Source organism: Ursus americanus, chromosome 10 (genome assembly GCF_024610735.1).
Source record: "Ursus americanus isolate L20-20 chromosome 10, mUrsAme1.1.p, whole genome shotgun sequence".
Taxonomy (NCBI): domain Eukaryota; kingdom Metazoa; phylum Chordata; class Mammalia; order Carnivora; family Ursidae; genus Ursus; species Ursus americanus.
This window is the reverse complement of record NC_142136.1, coordinates 1,122,313-1,144,177: the sequence shown is the minus strand read 5'-3', so window position 1 is coordinate 1,144,177 and position 21,865 is coordinate 1,122,313. Positions and strand designations below refer to the sequence as shown.

Genomic DNA, 21,865 nt, shown 5'->3' with positions numbered 1-21,865 from the left:
CTTAGTAAGGTTTTCATGGGAAGGTCGCAGCTTGTTGAGAAAGTATGAGCTCTGTAGATAAAAGCGGGCGGGGGAGATAGAACCAGACGAGAAGAGAACATACAGTTGTGCTGTTGGGGAGACACTGAACGTGGATTCTAATCAACGGGCTCCTGGGAGGGCGGACCCTTTGGGAGACGGAACGGGCGAAGAAGACCCTCCGTCCCCTCCCTGCGCAGGGACGAGGAGACAGGGCCAGCGGCCGCCCCTTGAGCTTCTCAGCACCGCAGTCTGCTTTGCTGACGGGTGTTTCGTGGACGGGGTTTCCTGTGGGGAGAAGGCCGAGGCCTGCTTTCAGCTTGGAGCGGGGAGGGTGGACGCCGCTGCTGGGGAGCCAAGGCCCGACCTCTGCTAGCACAGCTGTGCAGCTTTACTAGGGGATGGGGGGGTCATTACCACCCCATCCTGTCCAGCAAGCGCTTAGCGATTCATCTGCGCCCGTGTCCCTGACCGCTCCGTGAGCGGGCGGCACCGAGGCCCCTGAACAAGAAGGCTGCCTTGGGGAGGCTGCTGGTGGTTCAGAGAGAAGGCGCTGCGGGGTCCTCCCCTCCGGCTGGGACGGGCGGTGTTCTGTGCCTTTACATCTGCGTGTGCACACGTCCCTAAATGTGCAGCCACGCGGTCCGTGCCCGTGGCTCCCGGGGTGCCCATGTCTCTAAGGGCCCCTTCCCTTTCCGCGTTCTGTAGCTGCTCGCGTCCTAGGAAGTCTGGGCCGTGTTGCCTTCCCGACGGCATTTCCCTCTGAGCCTTGTGTCTAATCCTCTCCCCAAAGGTCGGCCTCCCTTCAGCGGTTCATGTTCAAGGTATGGGTGACAGGTGGAGGGGTAGCGAGGCCACAGGGCGCTGGGGCGTCGGGTGCGGGGCTCTGGGCAGGGGGTTTTTGCTGGCTGTCCGTCCAGCACTCCCCACAGCCAGTGTGGCGGAAGGCCGTTCATTGGGCTCTGGATTCATGTGCAGGGGGCGGTGTAGACGCTGCTGGTTTCCTGTGAAGTTTGTGTAAGAGTCGGTGCCCGGTGTGCCGGTCTTTCCCCCGAACAGGGTACAATGGAGAAGAAGTCTGGGAAAGTCTGAACGTGGAGAGGACGTGTCACTCGACAGGAACTGCTGAGCGCCCACTGGGTCGGCCGTGTGTAGCCACTGGGTCCTCCATGCTCAGGGCCGTCAGGTGGGAGTGGAGCAAGCCAGGGACCACAGCGGCCACATCCACGGGGACGAGCGCTGGGAGGGCAGCCTGTGTACACAGCGCAGGTGGGACGGAGAAGGGAAGCGTGAGCTCGGGCCCGAGGAGTGAGGAGAGGCCAGCCCTGCGACTTGCGGGCTGGGGACCGGCTGTCATAAGGCCCCACGTGATGGCACCGTGTTGCTGTTGATGGGTCTGTGTGCTCGGGGAGGCAGGAGGCGGAAGCGGGAAGTGGGAATCGGGAAGTGGGAAGCGGGAAGCAGGAAATGGGGGAAGATGGGCCCTGCCGCGGAGCCTGGGTGTGGGACGTGGCCTCCCCCCACGTCCCTCTCTCCCTGCAGCGTCCTCTGCAGCCGCGGGTCCTGGGTTTCTACGTGAGGAAATTAATGAGCAAGTGCGGGCAGAGATGTTCGGACCACACAAACTTAATTCCCTCCTAAATGGAAGAAAACCATACAGAATTCCCGAATGTACTTAATAGCCCGGAAAATGGTGCCAGCAGTCAACTTTCCATCACGCGTAGCCGTGGTGCGTCTGGGCTGAACCCGCTGAGGAAAGTGTGGTAGTCGCCAGGGTGACATCAGGAATTTCCAGGAACGGCTGGCGGTCGGCCGTTTCCTCGGGAGCAAGGTGTGCTCCCGCCGCTCGCCAGGCCGTCTGCAAGTCTGGCCCGGGTCAGCCGCCAGCCCAGGGGATGTGTTCCCCTCTGGGAGCATCAGGACACGGGATCCATGTGGCTCGCGTGGGATGTGTCTTGGCCATGGATCGTCGGAGGAGCACAGTCTGGCCGGGACTGGTGATTTAACGCTATCAGCACTCTGTCTTCACAGTTAACTCACTTCGTCCACACGTGTTAGGGGGAAGGCCGTACCAGGCGTGTGAAGGGCAGTGACCGCCGTGGCGAGACCGCGGGAGGAGGGCAGAGGGCGCCAACAGCCCAACCAGCTTTGTGCAGTGGGGAGTGGCAGGCGGTGTAGATAGCAGTGGGCAAGCCTCTTACTTGCTGAGTGAGGACCACGAGGCTGGATGACTAGTAGAGACACCGGGGGACCAAATCACAAAATGGAGCTGCCACGGATCACGCATGGATCTGGAGGGACGGCGCTTCGGGGTGAAGGACTGACTTGTGTGCTGAAATTTTTTTTTTTTTTTAAAGATTTTATTTATTTATTTGACAGAGATAGAGACAGCCAGCAAGAGAGGGAACACAAGCAGGGGGAGTGGGAGAGGAAGAAGCAGGCTCATAGCGGAGGAGCCTGATGTGGGGCTTGATCCCATAACGCCGGGATCACGCCCTGAGCCGACGGCAGACGCTTAACCGCTGTGCCACCCAGGCGCCCCTGTGTGCTGAAATTTTGAACCACATTTTGAAACCTGAGTGGGAGTAGGATTATTTTACCAGACGAACATGTAGATCCAGGGTCTGTCATCGGACAGTTTTCACAAACTAGCACAGTCTGTCCCCCAAGGGGACATGTGGCATCAGATGTCAGAGTTGGGGGATCTCCTGGCATCCAGTGGGTGGAGGCCGGGGCACCGCTAATGTCCCGCCGTGCCCAGGATGCCCCCCCGACAGAGCCTGCCCGGCCAAAGTGTGTCTTGTGCTTTGAGGTTGCTTTGGATAAGACTGGAGCACCTCAGATGGGCGGCTGTACAAACCACCCCACACGGGGGCTCGAGAGGACAGAAATCTGCCCTTTCCAAGCTGGAGTCCAGGTGTTGGGAACCACAGGCTGGGCAGGGCCCTTGGACCTCTAGGAGGTGGCGGCATCGGCACCGAGTCTTCGACTCCACCCTCCCCTGCACACAGGACACGAGCCATCCCGTGTAAGACCCACCCCACGTCACCATGACCTGCTCTGAACTAATCATACCCATTCCCAAATAATTACTCGTGACCTGTGACAATGCTAGGAAAGTAAAACCTCACGGCCCATAATAAAGTTTTTTTTATTTTTTTATTTTTCATTTTTTTTTTTATTTATTCAACAGAGAGAGAGACAGCCAGCGAGAGAGGGAACACAAGCAGGGGGAGTGGGAGAGGAAGAAGCAGGCTTATAGCGGAGGAGCCTGATGTGGGGCTCGATCCCAGAACGCCGGGATCACGCCCTGAGCCGAAGGCAGACGCTTAACCACTGTGCCACCCAGGTGCCCCATAAAGTTTTTTTTTTTAAGTTTTTCCAACCATTTAGAAATGTGAAAATCCTTCTTCATTCGCGGACAGCACAGAAAACAGCCAGCCCCAGTTCTCCAGCTCCTGCTTCTCCAGGGCACCACCGTGGGGCTGCGGACGCAGGGACCCTACACACTCCGCCCTGGTCCTGAGCGGTCTCCTCTCGACTCACAAGGGACTGGATTTCTCCTTTCGTCCACGTCCTCGTGGACACTGTGCATGTTGCAGCTCCTGGCGTGGCCCGTGCAGGCTCTTGTGTGCGGGGTGAACAAGACGTCTCTGACCCTCAGGATGGTGGCAAAGGCTGGAATTCGAAGTCTCTGCCACCAGGCGCTCAACGTGGCAGCTGTTGTTACTGTGTTAGATTTTGGGCCGTGTTGTTAGAGCTCTGCTGGGATGGCCGTGTTGTCAACATGTGGGCCTGCTGTGGACGCCAGGGCAGTGCCTGGCCCTCCTGTCATTTGTGAGGCTGTGCGACTTTATGGGGACAAAGGTCGTCGGCTGTCTTCCTGGCCTGTTTCTCAGCTTCTTGGTTGGCGGGTGAGATGTTCTCTCCCGGGGCTGTCGTGAGGTTCAGACCCGCACGTGAACGCAGGCCGGGCAGCGTGCAGTGAAGGTGGCACTCGTCATCGATGCTGTGGTCAGTACCCCTCGGGCAGATCTAGGGTTCACACCCGCATCAGACCCCCTGCTGTCTCAGACGCTCTGTCCCCACCGTGGCACGGAGGTGGCAGGGTCACTGGGCGTCTACCACGTGCCGCCTGCGCACCTGGTGTCCTTGCCAAATCGACGTGCCTGTGCTGCGTGGCTTTTTTATTTTACGCACAAGGGATTAAAGTACAGGCTGCACGTCCTGCCTTGCAGGTGACCCTCCTGTGTGCGGTCCTGGAGGCTGACCGTGGTCAGTCACCACATCCCACTTCCCGTCACGCAGGCATTGTTCAGAGCAGTGCAAACTTCCCAGAGACCCACTCTTCTCTTGTAATCGGTATAGTACGTCCTGATGACATTTGATCGTGCTCATGCTAGAAAACCAAAGCCAAACTACAAGTCAAGTACAACTTAACCTATAAAACGTTAAATTGTAGGCAGGGCCTAAAATTTTGGCTTCCCATGCAAACGGGCGTCTAACTGAAGCATGATGAAGATTGCCAAGTGAATCCTTCAGCCGTGGCTGCGGCCCCGCATGGGCCCCAGGGCAGCGCTCTGGCTCCCGCTGCGGCACGTGCAGGGCGTCGTGGCTCCTGGCAAGTCACATGCGGTGGCCCGCACTCCGTCACGACAGTGCTCACATGGGGGCTGTGGCAGCAGGCAGGGGACTTGGCCGGTCACACTCTGCCATTGGAAGGGTCAAGAAATGGGCCTCCCCGCGCTGGCCAGGCAGCTCTGACCAGTGTTTCCCCGGAGTCCCTCGTGCCCTACGCAGTGTTTTGGGGCCACTCCCTCGGAGTCCTGCTGAGCCCGTGGCCCTTAGCGTGTGGCTCTCAGCAGCAGGGCCGCTCGGAGGGCACGCTCCACCCGTTTGTGCCGACACCCCGTTCTGTTCCTCTGAGGATCCGTGATGGAGCTGACGCCCCGACCTGCGTGCCCGTCAGTGACCTTTCATCAGTGACCTGTTTGTTATCCAGTTATCTTGGCTGAGTCACAAGTCACCGAACCTCGAAACCTCTGGCGATTCGCGGTGTCTGGGTCAGCAGTCCAAGCGCAGGTGGCGCCCGGCCTCCCGGGCCCAACCAGCAGAGCCCCTCCCAGCTCTCTGTCACAGCCGTGGCGGCCTCGGGTCCTCGTGGCTCTGGCCACGTGGGCCTCCCCCCAGGCAGCAGCTTCCATGGAGCGAGGGGGGACACAGAGGACACTGGGCTGCCGTCGCTGTGTTCTGAGTCTCAAAACTGACAGGTTCTGTGTCCACGTGTTTCTCTTGTTTTGGGCGCATTCCTGGCTGTGGCTCTGCAGCGTCACGTGGTAACTTTTATGGGTTATGTTTTGTGTTTAACTTTTTAAGCAACTACTAAACTGTTTTCCAAAGCGGCTGCACCACGTCACACCCCCACCGTACGGCGATGCCAGCTCTCCCGCATCCTCGCCAACACCCTTGACCTTTCTGGTGATGGCTGTCCTGGGGGTGGGCACCTCACTGTGGGGGCAGCCGCTTCTGATGACTGAGCCAAGACCTGCAGTAAACTGGTAACAGAAAGGTATTAAAACTGCTGAAATTAGAATGTTAACGTGTGTGAATGAGAAACATCATCATTGTTGGGTGTAATCACCGGGGAAGCATGGGGTTTTGTACAAGACGTGGGATTACACTGTGGTCTCTGGAGCACAGCCCTAGGACCCTTGGGCGGAGAAGGTGGAGAGGTTTCTCTAGAAGGAGCAAGCCCAGGTGGGTACGGGGTGCATCTACTCCTGTCCCTGGACAGCACTTTGCTATGACCCTGCTCAGGGAGCGAGCCCCTCACTCAGCCCCTGTCCCCCCGGTACCCAACCCCATACAGTCCTCTCTGCACTGGCGCTGGGGTTTAAGGTCAGGTATGTCTCACTCCAGCCAAGTTTCTCAACTGGGAGTGATTTTGTCTCGACCTCCTGTGCCCCCAGGATACTTGGGACATCTGGAGACATTTTTGGTCACCAGCATGAGGAAGGGGTGCCGTGGGCATCGTGTGGGCAGAGCGTGGGGTGCACAGGGCCCAGCGCACAGGACCAGCGGCCCACATATCTGCAGTGCTTGGGCCAGCAGACCTGCCCTGCAGGCACCCCTGACCTGGGTGCTCCTCCCCCGCGGGTGTGTGGACGCGGTCCCCTGACTCACAGAGCACAGGCGTCCAAGCTAGCCATGACTCCTGCTCTTGGGTTACGTTACCGGTTCACTGAACTTTACCACCAATAAACTTCTGTCTCCGCGGGCGGCTCCGCCAATGGACTTTCACTCTGACGTCAAAGGAGTCTGGGTTCTTTCTCCGTTTGCTGGGTTTCAGGTGCTCTGAGTGCGTCTGGAAGGGCTCTGGAGCCTGTCTTGGAAGCTTTTGTTTTGTTTTGTTTCATTTTCTTATAAGCCAGTTCCTTTTACTCCTGTTCTGCCAGAGTGACGTCGAGTCTGAAGTGGCAAATCTGTGAGGAGCTGTGTGTTTGTTAGAACAGACTTGTGTGCGTTCATCCTCGGGGGGCTGCAGTCAGCACCCGGTGACAGTCGTGCATTTTCCGCACGAGCTGCTTTCACACACACGGTGGACGACAAGGTGTCACGTGGCCGGCACACGGGCCTGTCGTGTGCACCCTGTGTCCACGTGCCCCCGCGGCGGCCGCAGCTCGGCAGCTTGCGAGGAAGGCCAGTCGGAAGCTCTGTGTCGATGGCAGCATTGCTGCCAGGCCGGGTCCCGGCGACGGCGGTGATCAGAGCAGGAGTCGCCGTGCACGGAGCCGATGGGGAGCACGAGTCACGCGGTTCCTCTCAGGACCCGAGCTCACGAGAGTCGTATCACGGGAGGGCCGCTGTGCTTCTACAAAGGTTCTGTCCTAACATACCTGCTAATTTTCTCCCGGCCAGTCCGGCTGACTTTAAATACACATTCAAAGCCAGAGTGGTTCCAGACCTGAGGCTCCTGGGCGCTGCGTCGCGTTTGGTTAGGGCGGCTAGCATGGCACAGCTCACAGCAGCTAATCAGTATTTATTGCTTTGATACGAATTTGACAGAATCAAGCTGGGATTGAAAATGCCATGGCCTGGGGGGGATGAGAGTTAGTTTTCTCCGTAGTAAACGCTTTGTGTGTTCATCGCACAGGCTTTTTTCGCAGCCAGTGGTGGTGGGGTGGCCACACCTTCGCAGCAGACGTCCTGGCTTGTGCTGGTGGCTGTTTTCAAAAGGCCTGGAAGCTCCCGGGCTCAGCCAGGGGCCCTGCAGCAGGGACAGGAGCCCGTTCTCCTGCATCCCCATGGCTGTCCCTGGGACGACGGCCCCACACCTGCCAGTTCCCTCGCTTGCCTCCCCGTTTTTGAGTTCTGACCCTGATAGAAGATAGAACCGACATTAAATATGATTCCTGTTACTGTGGCATTTGGATCTTATCAAGATCCTGGAAACTAACACCTCCAAGTTTTTTATTCTCCTCTTAATTATTCACGCATCTGCAGCGTGAGTCCCTGGAATCTTACCTCCCTGCTCCTGGTCCCGACCGGCCGGAACAGCACACAGGGCCCTTTGCCTTGGCTTGGCTGGGCTCGGGGTCATGCATAGGGGGCCAGACCCCCAGATTTTACCCTGGACCTGCCCCATCTGGTAAAGCTCCTTCGTCCTGCTGGGTCTTTCTCTTCCTTCATCCGTCAGATTGGGTAACGGGATTGCCGCCTCCTTGGGACAATTAGCCATCAAATTCGAGGGCTTCACCTGGGCACTGAATGTCTCCTTTAAAAATATCTAGGGATAAGAAGTGTTTTCAGAAAGATTGGTAAATTGTTCCATTTCCTATTAAATTGCTTATCATGAGAACGCCCGGGAGGCTCAGTTGGTGAAGCGTCTGCCTTCAGCTCAGGGTGTGATCCCAGGGTCCTGGAATCGAGCCCCATGTCAGGCTCCCTGCTCGGCGGGGAGTCTGCTTCTCCCTCTGCCTCCTTCCTTCCCTCATGTTTTCAAATACCTAAATGAAGTCTTAAAAAAAAAAAGCATAGACATTAAGTGTGTGGAAAACACCTTGCCTTTCCTGTTACTGTTTCTGGCTTCACAGATCCCGGCAGAAGTGGTGGGGTGTTTCTCTTGCTGCTGTCAAGCTGGAGGCCAGGCTCTGAGGTCAGGGGCTGTGACCCGAAGGCCGTCAGGGCATGGTCTTCGTGGGGGGCGAACCGCTCCATCCATCGCACACTGCTCTGCCTCGATTCAGCAAGGCAACCCCCGAGAGGCCGGGGCTTGAGTCTCCAGTGGTGGCTGGAGTGCTTGTGCTAAAAACTGATTTTGTTAGGCAAGGAGAAGAGAAAGCCCCAGATGGGGTCTCCGGGGGGTGTGACAGCTGCAGAGCATACCGGGGCGTCCACGAGTGGCTAGTCTCACCTCACTCCCTGCCCCCAGCTATTGTCAGCGTGGCAGCAACCTCCACACCCACGTGTGCTCAGAGGGCAGTCTCTGGAATGATTTGATCCGGGATCATAAAGTTCAAAACATCAGAAACAAAAAGTGTTTGTTTACGAATGCTCCCAGTGTCCTAGGATTTGCACGCTGGAGGAAGCTGACGGTGTGTTCATCCAGGGCGGAACGTGACTTCTTGCCCAGAGCTCCGTCCCGGAGGCTGAGCTGTTGGGATGTCACGGTGTTCGTCCACGTGAGGGTTCCTGCTGCTCCTGGCCGGGCTGCCCTTGCAGCCAGTCTCCCAGGCACCGAGCGGAGGGGCGCGGTCCAAGCGGAAGAGTGGCCAGGAGTCTAGGAGCGAGCCGCGTGCAAGTGCAAATGAAGAAACCCCCTCACGCGGCATGAAAATCGCTTCTGATGTCGGAGCCGCGTCTGCAGACCTGGGTGCAAGCCCATCTTCAGCAGCGAGCCCTGCCGTCTTCCTAGGTCACAGCCCACCTCTGGGCTGCGCGCGGTGTGGGCACAGACCACTCCCCGTCGCCGCCTATTTCTAGAGAACTGGGATATTAAAGCCCTGTCCTTCGTGACGGTCGTTGCTGATTCTTCGTGACTTAGCACGTCTGTTGCAACAAACACCAGGTATATTTAAGCATCAGCTGTTAACGTAAATTGTAGAGACATTTTACTTTATGTTCTTGGGAGCTTTGCCAGGACCTGCTGCCGTTTTGGACGGTCGCACTGATGGTAGGAACGCTGTGGAAAGCAGGCGTGTCCGTGCGGGGTTGTGCCGGAGTCTGGGGTAGCCGTGTGTTCCTGGGACGCCCCTCCACAGGCTTCAGTGCCGGGCGGGCTGACATGCAGGTGTGGGCCCTCCCATCTTCCTTTAGAAACAGCTTCGTGGCGGCGTACTCCTCAGGACCCGCGTGGCGAGGGGGACATTAGGAAGTGTTTGTCAGCAGAAGGGAGCGGGGCCTGACTGTGCCGTGGGTGGTGCTGGAGCGCGGGTGGGCTCACTTCCCACCCCTCCTGCCACCAGCAGACACCGGACGGGTCACCTGGAGCAGCTCATGGACTCGGCTGTTGGCTGGTAATCCGCCACAGGGACAGGCATCGCACACGCCCCCTGCAGACACCCCTGGAAGCCGTGTGACACCCTTAGCCCCCTGCCAGACCATGTGACTTCAGTCACTATCATCGGGGGAGCTCCGCGTCCCCCGCGATATGCTTGTCTGTGTGTTGGCGGTGGGCGAGGTGGCGCAGACGCGGGATGGAGTATGAGAAGCAGTGTCCGCATCAGAAGGCCGGCCGCGTGATGATGCTTTTGCTTCCCAGGAGCGTTTTTCATGTGGTGCCTTGCATCCCGGAAGAGCAGGAATTTTACCACAGCCCGCTTGGACGGGCCACCCTGTATCATCGGGTCCAAGGACGCTGTCGGTGCGTGTTCGTGACTGCCCCGCGGCGGGTTAGGGCCTCTGGGCTGTGGTGTGGGAGCGTGGGGTCCCTGCCCCGATCCGCAGGACCTGGCCTCGTACGGCCAGGGTGCAGTGGAGTCTGGCTGCAGTGACGGCTCTGAGCTCGCACCGTCTTGCTCTTGGTGTGCCGAGAGCAGAGCAGGGCGGCAGACGGCCCGGCTGGTGGAGGCGGGGTCTGGTCAGTATGTCCCGTTCCCTCCCCTCCTCAGCCTTCTGCAGCCATCCCAGCCCTGGTCCCTTACCTGTCTTCCCCACCCTGCAACATGTAGCACCTCACCTTGTGGAAAATGCAGCTTGCTGAACGTTGGAGCTGCGGGTGGGTGGGCAGATGCATGGGCTCCTGGGGGAGCTCCCCACCCCCACGGTCGCGCTCCGAGGACAGCCCTGGCTCTGTGGTAGGCTCCACCCGTCGCTGACAACCCCATGGCACCACTGAAGGCCTCGTTTTACCCAGCAGCCTCCTCTTTGGTCTGAATGCAGGCTCCCCCCCTGCCCTCCCCCCAGCGGAGAGTCTTACTGTGAGGGTGCTTCATATCCCTCCTGCTGCTGGAGGCCCCTCAGGTGTCCCTCCTGCTGCTGGAGGCCCCTCAGGTGTCCCTCCTGCTGCTGGGGCCTCCCCCAGGTGTCCCTCCTGCTGCTGGGGGCCCCGCCAGGTGTCCCTCCTGCTGCTGGGGCCCCCACCCAGGTGTCCCTCCTGCTGCTGGGGGCCCCACCAGGTGTCCCTCCTGCTGCTGGGGGCCCCGCCAGGTCTGCTGACCAGGAGCAGGGTGGTCCCACTGCCCCATGGCCTTTCACCACCGGCTGTCTTCAGGGAGGCTCTGTGACTGGCCTGTGGTCTGGCAGAGCTGAGAGCCGGGAGCCCTGCTCCTGCTTGTGCTCTGCCTGCTTGTCATCTGTGGCTGGGGAGGAGGGGGCCTGGACGGCTGCCCTCCAAGATCATCAGACAGGTCAGATAGTCGCTGCGTACCGCTGGGGAGAAGGCGCTCCCTGCCCTCCATCACCTGGTGCCTGGGGCCTGTTGATTAGTGCCCACCTCCCACAGAGGCCCAGACGCTAATGACATTCCCTCCTCTGGCCTGTGGCTCCGGCTTCTGGAAGCTTCTTTCACTGACCCTGTGGCCTCTCCTCTTGGTCCAGCCTGCCCGACCGGCCCTGGGCCTGCGTCCAACCATGGCCCCTCTGGAGTGTCTGTGACACAGGTGCTTAGGAAACAGCCCAAGGAAGGAAGAAGAAAATAGCGACATTCTCTGAGTGAACCTCAGTTGCAGAGGAAGCAGTTCTGTCTCTCTGAGCACGGCAGCTCTCGGGATGAGTCACCAGCTCTTAAAATGAAGAACCGTTGATGTGGGGCCGCTGTCGGGAAGTGAGGGGACGTGTCGGGCAACAGTCAGTCACCCCAGGGGCCCACGCCTCAGTCCAGCCAGGGCCTGACTTCTCGCCCTCATCTGTGGGCTTGTGGTGGACGGTGCCCTGGCGGGCAGGCTGGCCCCTTCCAGCGAGGGGCTTGCGTGTGCCCCCAGCAGCCTCCACTCCAGGTGACGGGGCAGTGGCACCTGGTCCACTGCGGGGGGGGTGCTCCCTGTGCAGCCCACGGATGTGCCACATGTGGCATCTGAACACTGCCTAGGCACATGCAAAGTGAGTACGTTTATTCACCCAGGACTGTCCGAAATGTCATTAACGGGAAATCAGCGTGAAGCTTGTTAGCGGGTGTTGTCCCTTCTTAGTTTCATACTGAGTCTTCAGAGCCAGCGTGGGCTTCCTATTTGGCGCCCTAGGGAGTGGCCACAGCTCAGGGTCAGGAGCCTCGCGCTGTGAGAGGCGACCCTGTGCTGGTCACCACCGTGCCCCCTCTTGGCTGCGCTTGCCACGGACCTGAGCAGGTTCCCTGACCTTCCCTGACCTCTGGGCTTAGGTTGCTCTAATGTGGTTATTTTCCCCAAAACAGAATCTGTACTCTGGGGTTCCAGAGACTCCTGCCAGACTCAGGCAGGCTGCGTGGACACGGGGGGCGCCTGCTGCGCCTGGATTCCCGCACCCCGTGCTGTTTACACAGCGGTCCTGTGCGTGCCTTCACACATGTGGGCTCAGTGTTAAGAAGATACGTCTGCACTGCAGCGGAAGGCCTGCGATTTCATCCCGACATGTTCTTGTTTGTGAATTTGGTACGTTTGCTTCATTTTCTGGCTAATTCATCTCTGGAAGGAGAGAATCCGTAGTGGGACGTAAATACCGGAATCGTGTGGTCTTCACGCCGGCCTCCTGGGTGGCGGTCTTCACAGCGGTCTGTGGTGTCCCGGGGTTGGCCCTTGACTGTTGGAGCATCTCTCCTGCTGGTTGGCTGTCCCCCACTGTCCTCAGGGCACCGCTGTCTGTGACCCGTGTGCTTGGGCGATCGGGTCTCTTCACGTGTGTTTTACTGTCCGGGAGGTACTGAAGCTGCACTGCGATGTTAATAACCAGGGACACACTGGACGTCTTCCCGCCACAGCGAGTGGCTGTGCCCAGGGCGCGTCTGGAGAAGAGGGACACAGCCCTGGGGACAGGTGTAGGGGTTGGACCTGGGTGCCCAGCCCTGCTGCCCTGTGTCCCGAGGAATCTGGTCTGCTTTCCTAGGGTCCGTGCCCTCCCGGTGCCAGCACACTGCTGACCGCAGGCTCAGACACTGCTGGGCATCCGATGTCTGTGTCTGCTCGGGGACACCGGGCAGTGTGCTGTGGGCCATGGGAGTCCTTGGTGTCCGGCTCACAGAAGGGCAGTAATTATTTCACAGTGGCACAACCCCTGCCTTTGCTGGCCGGGGGAGGAGCCCACCGGACAGGGCAGGTGTGGCCGACGTCCTGGGAGACGGGGGCCAGGCTCGAGCGTGGCTCAGCTGGATTACCTGACCAGTGTCTGGTCCTTCCCGGAGGCCCCCAGCACCTGCAGAGCCCCTCTCAGAATTCGTCCTGTTCTGCCACCTGATGCCTCCCCCCCCCCCCCGATGTCAGCTTCGATTCCAGCTGTTGGTCAACAGTGTTGGTCCTTGTTGACCAACAGTGGGCCCTGGCTTCCTTCACAGAGGCCACCCTGGCTGTCAGCTGGCCCCTGAGCCTGGCTCTGCTGCCCTCCTTCCAGTGGGGACATGACCCTTGTCCTCCGTGTTGTCCTGCGATGCTGTGCCCATCTGCGGGCCGGCGTGTGGGGATCCACTGTCGTCCCTGTGTCTGAGTGACCGGAGCCTCTGCGGCACACACAGAAGCAGCTGGTGGAAGGTGATGGACCTGCATGAGTTTACCTGGGAGCCCTCGACTTGTTTGCACATGCACGGGAAGGCCCACTGCAAGGGAGTCCTTCAGAGCCATGGTGGGGAGCTGGGGCGGGGAGCTGAGATGGGGAGCTGAGATGGGGAGGTGAATGGGGAGTTAGGATGGGGAGGTGAATGGGGAGCTGAGATGGGAAGCTGGGATGGGGAGGTGAATGGGGAGTTGGGGAGCTGGGATGGGGAGGTGAATGGGGAGTTGGGGAGCTGGGATGGGGAGGTGGATGCAGAGTTGGGATGGGGAGCTGGGATGGGGAGCTGAGATGGGGAGGTGGGATGGGGAGGTGAATGGGGAGGTGGGATGGGGAGCTGGGATGGGGAGCTGGGATGGATGGGGAGGTAGGTAGGGAGCTGGGGTGGGGGGCTGGTTTTGGCCACTTCCCCACCATTTTCATGTTAACACTGCACGTGCCATTTGTCCATAAGCCACGACCTGGCGGGGAGAGTTGGATGCCTCGGTGGGGGTTTTGCTTTCGCGCTGCCCGTCTCCTCAGCTTCTGGATGCGGTGTCCCCTTCTCCTGCCTTTGACATGCCCTGGTTCACATGCTCTTCACGGAGCTCTGTGTCTCCACCACCGTGAACTGTCGGAGTCAGGTGAGGCCAGGGCAGGCCGAAAGTCATTTGTGGTTAGAATTCTTATTTCCAGTCTAGACCCAGTAAGTTTCAGCTTAGGTCAGCTGACGTTCAGTTTCCAGATGGGCAGTGTTTTCAGATGATGTGAGTATCACTGGTGCTTTTGTGATCCGAATGATTTTGTGTTTAGACGTGTTCCGAGCAGTAAAGTACCCATGCTGGCCTGGCGTTACGTGTGATTATGGTGGGACGTGGTGCTGGCAAAGACGCCGGACCCCGGTCTGCCGGGGACAAAGAGCCATGAGCTCCGAGGTCCAGGCCTGCCCGCCGGCTGCCGAGCAGCTGGGTGCAGGGCCGGGAACGCTGGGCTAGTGGAGGCAGCAGCAGCAGCGTGATTTTGGTTATTGTGCCCGTGTGAGGCTTGCAGAAGCAGGGTGGAAGCCACCAGGCGCAGGCCGCGGAGCTGAGCGCACAGCGCCGGGCCTGGGGGCTGGGGGGGCAGGCGCCAACCGTGCACCATCTCCGCTGGGACGCGGGAGCTTGTGGAGAAGGAGCCAGATAGGGCCTATTTTTAGAAACACCTAAGCTCTGTATTAGATTCTTACCCATCGAACAGGAAACGGTGCCTTTGAAAGCTCTGAGGAGGCACAAGAATCGGGACGGGCTTTGTCACTGGAACCCTGTAACGTGGACGACAGCTGTCGGGAGGACCACCCAAGAGACTGCGGTCGGGTTACACGCTTCTGTTCCAGCCCCACCGCATAATTCCGCTAATCAGCTTGGCTTGTTTTAGTGGACATTCGAAACTCCCATTAGGTGACTAATGTGGGCTAAGATTGATCTTTGGCGTATTCTTGACAGTCTGTCGTGTCCCGTGTGCTTTCTTACTCTGGCACCAGGCTGCTCTCCCCGCGTCCTAACCGGGCTCCGGCCGTGTCGGGGACGGCCTGAGTGCCACTGGGGGTGGCCATTCGGCCGTGTTCTTATGGAATTCCGAGTTCAGAGGCTTCTTGCTGTCCTTGGGGCGGCAGAGGGGGTCTGGGTGGACGTGCGGGGAGCCCCTCTCCCTTCTGGGAGGAGCAGCCACTGCAGCCATGGTCGTGCCCTGGAAGTGCGTGGTCCCACGTGGTCTGTCCACGGTGGGAGCGGGCGGTGCCTGCTCTTGGCGGTGTCCGTCCCGTTCCGTCGGCAGCGAGTTCCGTCTGAGTCCCCCAGCTGTCAGGCATATGCTCCTTCGGAAATATCTTGAACTCGGGTTTATCCGTTAGAAAATGCATCTTATTAAAAACGGAACCTTAAAAACGTGATCCGGTTTCCCCAAACTGGAGTGACTCTGGTAGAATCCATGTCTCTGCCGTGAGAGGGCAGTGGGGGCGACTCTGACGGGGGCAGGGGCGCAGACCCGACGCAGGGGTGAGTGTAGCCGTGACCCTGCAGATTTCTGGGGAGAGCTAACCAGCAGCTCTATTGGGATGTAGTTCACATGTCATAAAACCCAGCTCCTTAAAGGGTACAGTTCAGTGGTTTTTAGTACACCCCCCACCACAGTGTATTTGGAAAACATTTTCGTCACCGTTTTTGTCACCCAGCTCCCATTAGCACCCACTCTCCCACCAGCCCCTGGCCACCACTGGTGTGCCTTCCATGTCTGTGGACTTGCCTTCCGGACGCGCTGTGTAGACGGAGCCTCTGTGACTGGCATGTCTCTCCCGTGGCCCCGTGTGTAGACAGAGTCGCGGTGTTTGGGCCTCTGTGACTGGCTTTTCTCACGTGGCCCCGTGTAGATGGAGTCACAGCGTTTGGGCCTCTGTGACTGGCTTCTCTCTCGCGTGGCCCCGTGTAGACGGACTTGCGGTGTTTGGGCCTCTGTGACCGGCATGTCTCACGTGGTGCCGTGTAGACAGAGTTGTGGTATTTGGGCAAAGATCTTTGGAGAAATGTCTGTTTAAATCCTTGTCACTGGTCTTTTTAGGACTGAGTTTGATGGTCATTCGTGCATCCCAGGTACAAATGTGCTGTTAGCTACGGTTTGTGAGTGTTTTTGTTGGGGGGCCACAGGGACCTTTCACGTACCCTTGGGCTTGAGTAATTCACCTGTGTCTCGTGGCCCCCCAGGAACAGGGAGATCTGTGGGGCCCTCTGGATCATGGCCCACCCACCTCCATGTGCCCCCGAGTGGGTGTCAGACACGGTTTCTCACTCCCAGGCGATGAGGTGGGGGGCTGCCTCACCCCCCACCCCCGGCATAGAGCTGCCCTCTGGAATGGGCCGTCGCAAGAGGGCGTTGTGACCACAGCTCTGTGGTTTCCTTGCTGCTGAGGCGGAGGGTATGCAGACGGTGCTCTGACTTCGAACTTCGCACTACTGGGTGACTGAGCCCGCGCCGTCGTGCCTTCAGACTCCTGCCAGAACCTTTGTTTCCAGAGCCTTGTGGGTCCACTGGCTCCATGCCCAGCAGGTTCCGGCCCGCTTCCCCTCCCTCCTTGCAGACGAGCGGTGCCCTTCAGCTTCGCGGGGTTAGCTCTGTGCAGGCCTGCTGGTCAGCGTGGGTCCTAGGCCCGGCCTGGGAAGACAGCAGCACGGGGTGGGGGGCTTGTCCTTGTTGTGCACTAAAGTCTGCGGGGGCTCAGCACATTCGGCCCCCGTGCATAAGTCTGTCGTCCATATCTGCAGGGCCCACGTGAGGGGCACACTCGCCACCCTGTGCCCTGCTGTCTGGGGGCGAGGGAGGGCTTTCACGGCTCTGGGTGAAGCGGGGACCCGAGGGGAGGTGGGCACTGCAGCCACACGGTGTGTGTTCCCAAGTCAGCGGAGGCTTGGGGTGGCCGGCGTGTGGGCGAGGGGTCTGCACCAGCCCAGTGCAACCTCTGCGGGCCACCCCACGCGCTCCCAGCTCAGCTCCTCTGTCTCCATCCCCGAAGAGGTACGCAGGCAATGGGAAAGAGGCGAGGCCTGAGTAGAGCCCGATCCCTCCGCGGTCCACCTGGCGGCGAGGGACTGTGTTTGTTCCTTCTGAAGGGCGCTCGCCACCGGGCCTGCCTGTGATCGCTTCCTCTGCACCCGTCAGCCGGCGGGACAGGAATGGCCATGAGGTTTCGGCCAGTGTAGGGACACTGCGGTGAAGAGAAAGAGGTCGGTAGCTGTATTTATCTTGACACTTTGTAGATTTAAAATTAATCGCTGAAATAGCCCTGCGTTTATAATTTGGACACATGATCTGCTCTTTGGCTCAGCAGCAGGATGTAAATACCCTTGAAATACCGGGATTTGTGAGAGTGTTAACCATGTCTCTTGGGAAGATAGGACTGATTTTCCACGTTGCAAGTTAGATGGGTGAAAACGAGGAAAAGCCGACTCTGAGAGGCAGTGCTCGCGGGTCGTTTCTTCCCGCTGTGCGGGCTCCTCGGGGCCGTGGAGCCCAGGGTACACAGGCCTCACCGTACCCGTTTTCTAACAGAAATTTCATGAAAGCTAATTTCACTAGACCTGGTTCTGGGATTTTCCCTCCGTTTGGAAACTGCTGAGCCCTGACAGGTCTCCGTCTCTTGCCTGTTGTAACATCGAGGTCAGATGTCCTGAAGTCGAGGCTTTGGGTCCTGCCGGGCTCAGGGGTGATGAGGCTGCCGCTAAGGAACTGACTTCTTTTCCTGGGCGATGCGTTAAGATCAGGAGCTGCCCTGCGTCTCCGTTTATTGTGTTTTGGGGAGATGGAAGATGACACCATGGGAGGAAACGGACCCCGTTCACAGATTATGTTAATCGGGGACCCTTCGGGAGGTTGGGATTCTGACGCACAGGTTGCAGACATAGGACATGCGAGCCCCTCCCAGAACGCCTGGGGTCTGCTGAGGCCATGCGGCAGCGCAAGCAGCCCTTCCCGGATCCCAGGCCTCAGTGCGGTGAGCGGGAAGTCCCCGTGTACAGCACAGACCGGGAGCACGAGTGCACTGGGGCCCGACGCTTCCTCCTGTGCTCACGTATGCACACCGGTCATGGCTGATTTAGAATGTCCTGGAATGGGGTGCCTGGTGGCTCAGGCGGTTCAGCGTCTGACTCCCGGCTTCAGCTCAGGTCGTGGGATTGAGCCCCGTGTGGGGCTCTGTGCTCAGTGGGGAGTCCGCTTGGGATGCCCTCTCCCTCTGCCTCTCCTGCTCATGTGCTCTCTCTCAAATAAATAAATCTGAAAAAACAAAATAAAATTGAATGTACTAAAATGTATTTCTTACCTCAAAGAGTTTGAGAACCATGGGGTTTCTGGTAAGGTTTATGTGAATGTTCTTTTCTCCATGTGAACCTTTCTTGTCTCGCCCTGTGCTGGCCGGACGGCGTTCCACTCTGCGGACTTCTCGAGAAGCCTGACGCATGTGCCGGGCGCGGTCACGGTCCCAGAGGGCCATGTCCGACCTCTCCCATGTCAGGAACTGCAGAGGTCCGGACTTCAGAGCCTGGTGGGTTCAATCCTGCATTTGGGGATTAGCTTGTCCTCGTGCATGTCTGGGAATGAGATCTCTGAGCAGGTGTGAGTGACCCTTCAAGGTGAGTCGTCGCTCACTGTGGAGTCAGAGACTTGAAGCAACTGTTTCTGTGACTTGGTTTCTCGTCTACAGACTTGCTTCCAGGCCAGGTTTGGACTGGCGTGCTCAGTGCTCCGGGCAGGTCACTGAACTTCTGAGTTTCATTTCTCAAGTGAAGGTGACAGGAGACATTCAGGGACAAGCTCCTTGCTGGCGGGGTGTGGTTACTCAGGGCTGTTACCATGCTAGGGGACTTTGAGGGACACCTACGAGGATCTGCCCTCAGGAATGGAGGGGCCGCGGTGGTTGGGCCACGTTGGAAGTGAGCCGAGCACAGGCTGCTCCCAGATGCCCGCTCTGGCACGTGTGGCTGTCACTGTGGACCCCCCGGCCCTTCTGGAGTTCTGGGATGCCCCCCGACATCTCATGCATGGGAGAAACAAGTTTGACACAACTGTGTTTGGGCCCTATTGGGATTATTCCCTCTTTATGAGTCTTTTCTTTCTAGAGAAAGGCGTTGGGGGAGCTGGTGTTTACAGGTGTCCCGTTTCTTAGCTGTCGGGAGGTCTGGTGGAGAAGCGGCCAGGCTTTGAGGCTGGTCTGTATCAGCCTTTGCGTTTGGCTGATTCTTACTTGTTGAAAGTGCTGGGAGCACCTGAGCCTTGAGGCTGACGGAGGAAGGTGGTGTGTGGACGTGCCAGAGCCGGGGGGAGACTGATGAGAAAGGGCCTTTTCCCTTGTCCAGTCTCCTTAACCAGAGCCTGGCCTGAGCCCCCGTGACCCGTGTGCATCCCAAGTCCGTGTGGCAAGTGTTGCCCTGAGTGTGTTTAGAGCATTTCCTCCTCTTCTCCAGAGCCCTGCCCAAGCCCCTCCCAGCCAGTCACTAACCCCCTTCTCCACCAGCCGCGGGGGTCCCACAAAGGCTCCCCCCCCACCCGTGTTTGCTCTGTGACTGCAGCCCGTGAAGTGGGAGTTAATTCTGCCCGGGAGAGCCGGGAGAGCCTGGAGAGCCAGTGGTGGGCTCCCTGGGAGCAGGTGGGTGGCTGTGCCTTCCTGTTCCCGTACAAAGAAGGGAGGGGGCATTTCGCTGGCCCTGGGGGGCTGGTCATGGTGTGGCCTCTGACAGCTGCTGAGGGCGTGAAGCCGGGCCTTCCCTGCTGCCACAGCCGTCACCACCCTGAGGTCTGGGGCCGCAGTGAGGGGGGCCGTCAGCAGTGTCAGGAAGATGCCGACTTGTGTCCTTGTTTTTTTCTCAGTTTCTTTATGTCAGCGTGATAAGACAGCTGTTGCAATCCTTCTGTTCTCTTCTGGAACATTCCTGGTCCTGCTTATATGGGCTGCGCTGGAGAGAGCTGGGCAGAGGCTGAATCTGGGGATTGAAGCCCCAGGACCCTACTCGAACTCCATTTAGGGCCAGGGTTCCAAACTACAGAATCCCCTGCCCCCCACAGTTGAAAGATAATTTTCAAAGAACTGTAGAACCGTGATTCTCACGCAGATACAAATGTGAGATTGTGTTTTGCTCATTGTGAGGGAACCACACTATCACCGGTTCAAAGGAAAAGTCAAAACCCATTTTTCTGTGGAGTAGAGGCAGTTCGCAGGCAGTGTGCACGCGGTCCTGGAGCTGGTGTTGGCCCGGGAGAGAAGTCTGGAGCGCGTACGGCACAGCCGTCCAGCGCCCAGAGACGGACGCGGCGGGAGGGGGGCTGCTGCAGAGACTCGCTCTCCCCCAGGCCGCTGGGGTGCTGGACTCCCTCCCCTCCACTGCTTGACACAGAAGTACGTTGGGGGGACGGCGGGACAGGCCGGTTGGCGGAGCCTTGAGGCATCCGTGTCCCTGGGGGCCCGCCCCTGCAGCAGGTTGCATGATATTTTCTCCCTCCCTCACTGTCCAAAATTTTAAGGAGGAGGAGGAGGTGAGTACTTTCAAATGGCTTATTAAAAATCTGTATTTCTGGGGCGCCTGGGTGGCACAGCGGTTAAGCGTCTGCCTTCGGCTCAGGGCGTGATCCCGGTGTTCTGGGATCGAGTCCCACATCGGGCTCCTCTGCTATGAGCCTGCTTCTTCCTCTCCCACTCCCCCTGCTTGTTCCCTCTCTCGCTGGCTGTCTCTATCTCTGTCAAATAAATAAATAAAATCTTTAAAAAAAAAAAAATCTGTATTTCTAATTAATTTCTGAAAAAAATTCACCTGGTACAAACATGGCAAAAACGTGAACCCTCCTTCAATCTGGTGGTTTATTTGTCTGCTCTGGGGTTTTCTGTATGTTTGAATTCCTCACGGGGCACCCCACACGAGTGGAAGCGTTTGGAGCACACGACGGTCCTCAGTGATGGGGCACAGGGGTCGGCCCAGCCCGGACACTGCGGCTCTGACCCACAGCTGTTCACCCCCCCGCCCGCACGGTTCAGGATCAGCCCCTGACCGCTGATGCTGGGCCGCACTTCCAACAGGGGCCAGCCCGAGAGCCAGGCGGTTCCCCAAGCACCCAGGGAGCTGTGGTCGTGCTTCAGGCTAAGGTCCTGCTGCCCCCTCCCCCCCGACACTGCGGGGCCCACCCCACCTGCTCTGGATGAACGCTCCTTTCTCCTTTCTTCCACTGGGTTCATCCTGAAATCCGTGGGTCTGTGTGAAGGCAGGCTCCCTGGCTACGTTGTCGTCCTTCCTCGTCCTTCCCCTTGTGTATCCCCACGGCACAGTCCGTGGAAGGACAGGACGGAGCCTGGGTCGTGCACTGAATTGCAGGGGAGTCCTTGGTGCCCCTGGCCCTGCCTGACCTCAGAGTCACTGCCCTGTTCGGTTGGTCCTTTACTTTTCGTTGTGGGTGAGACCACACAGTCGGAGTAGTGTCGCTCATTTTCAAGATGCCAGTGAACGCTGAACCCCGTCGAAGCCATTTTGCTGCCCTTTCTGACGTCTTCCTGTTGGGGTCCAGGCCCCCACGGTGGTGGCTCTTGGTTTGGGATGGCTGCCCGTCGACCAGCAGGTTCAACCGAAGTCCGCTTGAAGGATAGCCCAGAGGGCCAGGAGAGCAGGACCCACACTGAACGGACTTGAGCCTGCACCCCAGATCCCACCGTCCTGCCAGAAAGGTGCCGCCACACCCACCGACACAGGTTTGGTCTTCTCCGGCGGCGATCCAAACGTCAGAACCATCTTTAGAAAAGAAGGATCAAGGGAAGGAGTCCTGCAGGACACTCGGAGAGCCGGGTCAGTGTGATGTGTGGTGACATTTTCTCCGTGGCTCCTGGCAGCGACCCTTTCTCAAAACGGCGGCCGTCTCCGGGGATGGTGTCTGCCGCGGCACACCTAGACTGGCAGAGGGTGGGGGCGGCCACACCGTTCTCTTCCCGGCTCCTGGCCGCTCCCTCCGCGCCTGCCTGTGTCCTCCGGCCTCACGCGGATCCTTCCAGGAGACTCTGTCCTGCCCCCCCCCCCAGGGTCCCCGGGGCTGCCGCCTGCAAGGCGCTCTGCGGGCCCTCTCCCCACCCTGACCCTTGGCATCCTTCCTGGTTGCTCCTCTACAGTCGTGTGGGCGTCGTGGACATGAGTCT

The 21,865-nt window shown here is 58.9% G+C and overlaps 1 protein-coding gene across 11 annotated transcripts in view; it reads left to right on the top strand.

Moving 5' to 3' along the window:
- Positions 1-21,865, top strand: part of ATP11A (ATPase phospholipid transporting 11A) — a 128,262-nt gene that overhangs the window by 33,965 nt on the left and 72,432 nt on the right. The gene's annotated exons all lie outside the window — the stretch shown is intronic.